Genomic DNA, 2652 nt, shown 5'->3' on the forward strand with positions numbered 1-2652 from the left:
TTTGATTGAAGCATTTAATTCATTTACATTTAAGTTATTATTGATAGGTACTTATTTATTGCCATTTTAATTCTTTGTGGCTATGTTTCTCCCTTTATATATTTCTTCTAATTACATCAGTCTTCCAGTAGGGTGGGGCAACTGCCTTCTCCCCAAGCAAAACTCCCTGGATAGCAATGGAGAAAGATGTCCTCTGCAGTATGAGGGAATGACTCAACACAGGAAACTGGGGTGGCTACACTCTGAGCTCCACCCTCAAAGCTGCTATCCTGGATTCTGTTCATACAGCTCCAGTCCACTCTGCTGGAGAACAAGGTGAGCGGCTGCACCCAAAATTTTAAGAGGGTGCATGCATTTCCAGCAGTCTTTCACTGGCAGACAGTAACCCTGCTGGTTTTCACAGCCAAACTGTTAGGTGGCACCTTTCTCAGTTCTGGTGCTCTGGGCCTGGGAGTCCAGTTTGGAGTTTAGATCCCAGAGTTCTCAATAGTAACCCCCACAATTGAGATATCTTTCCAGAAATTCATCTCCTGTCTGTAGGAGCCTGGACAGACCTTTTATGCCTCTGCATTTCATCCCAGTCTCTATGTGGTCTTCACTTTTTATCCTTTGTTATCAGGGTTCTTTCCAGCTTGTCTGCAGATGATATTTTCTGGGTGGTTTTACTATATTTTAGTTGTATTTCCAGTTTGGTCCTGGGAGAGTGTCAGTGTAGCTTCCTCTTACTCCACCTCCATTTTGGAATCAGTCTTGCTTTTTATTCTGTTTATCTTCTCTAGATTTTGCCATTCTGATATCAAATACTATTTCTTATTAATGCACCTGTGTGGCTTTATTAACTACAATTTATATTATTGACAAAATTTGTCTAATTTTAAGTATTATCTATATAATAAAAGCCTAAGTGACCATTATGGCGGAACGACCAGAACGACTGGTTGCTATGATGCGCACTGACCACCAGGGGCAGACGCTCAATGCAGGAGCTGCCCCCTGGTGGTTAGTGCACTCCGACAGGGAAAGCGCTGCTCAGCCAGAAGCCATGCTCATGGCTGGTGAGTACAACATCACTGGCAGGAGCCTCTCCCGCATCTGCAGCATCACTAAGGAGCAGGAATCTGAGTGGTAAGGAGCAGCACGCAGACAGGTGGTAAGGAGCAAGGGGTCCCAGACTGCGAGAGGGCGCAGGCCGGGCTGAGGTATCCCCCTCAGTGCATGAATTTTGTGTACCAGGTCTCTAGTATTAATATAATATATAAAATTCACCATAGTAACATATTGTATTATTTTACAATTATAATGTAATATATATGGATATGATATAAACAATTATTATAATCATTACAGGTACATATATAAACAATAGATTCATATAATTTTATTGTGTAGTATTATATTATATTTATTATATCTATTCATTCTATATTTCTTAGTGTTTGTATTGATTTTAGAGAGAGAGGAAAGGAAAAGAAGAGAAACATCAATCAATCCCTTCTGCATGTCCCCTACTGGGGTTTTGAGCACAAAACGTGGGCATGTGCCTTGACCAAGAATTGAATCTGTGATCTCTTAGTACATGGGACTATGCTTAACCAACTGAGCCACACTTACCAGACCTATTCATTATATTAATTATATAGCCATGTGCCACATAATGACATTTTGGTCAACAACAGACTGAATATTTGATAGTGGTCCATAAGAGTATAATGGAGCTGAAAAGTTTCTATCTCCTAGTGACATAAAGCTGTACCTAGGTCATAGTGCAACACATCACTCACAAAGATACTGTGCTGAGTGTTGCATAAAAATAAAGCACATATAATTATGTATAGCACATAATACCTGACAATGATAAACAGCTATGTTAGTGGTTTATTTGCTATAGTATATATATTTTAAATTAAAGAATATGTGTTTTGTTTTTAAATTTTCATGTGAGGCTATGTTCATTTTAGAGAAGAAGGGGAGAGAGAGAGAGAGAGAGAGAGAGAGAGAGAGAGAGAGGAGGCATCGAGATATCAATATGAGAAAGAAACATTGATTGGTTGCCTTCCATATGCACCCTGACCAGAATAGAACCCAAAATCTTTTTAGTGTATGGGACAATGCTCCAACCAATTGAGCCACCTGGTTGGGCTATACAATACTTTTAATTGTTAGAGTATACTCTTTCTACTTATAAAAAAACACTTTGCTATAAAATACTATACTCTCTTAGGCCAGTAGCAGCCTTGCACATCTTGCTTACCGTGTCTTAGATTGCAGCATTTTCTCTTGTGCTTGATTTAATCTGTGTTCTTTGTTGACCAGTGTCCCTAATCATACCAAAGCCACTGCTGATGTTGCTGGTAAGAGGCCATATTAGGGGATTGACCTGGATACAAAATTAGAAATGATTAATGTTACAAAGGTAGAAAATCAGTGATGGTTATTGCTTGTCAGTCAGGCATATCTCATTCTACTACAGCTACCTTATTGAACAAGAAAAAATAGTTGAAGCTCTTAAAGTACCTGCTTCATTGAAGGCAATGAGAATAACAAAAATCCAAAAAGTGTCAGTCATGGAGACTGAAGACCAGACACAAAAGTATATCCCTCTCAGTACAATTGTAAGAAATAAGGCGAGCCCCCAAATTCAGGGGTCCTTGT

This window comes from Myotis brandtii, unplaced genomic scaffold (genome assembly GCF_000412655.1).
Source record: "Myotis brandtii unplaced genomic scaffold, ASM41265v1 scaffold570, whole genome shotgun sequence".
NCBI lineage: Eukaryota > Metazoa > Chordata > Mammalia > Chiroptera > Vespertilionidae > Myotis > Myotis brandtii.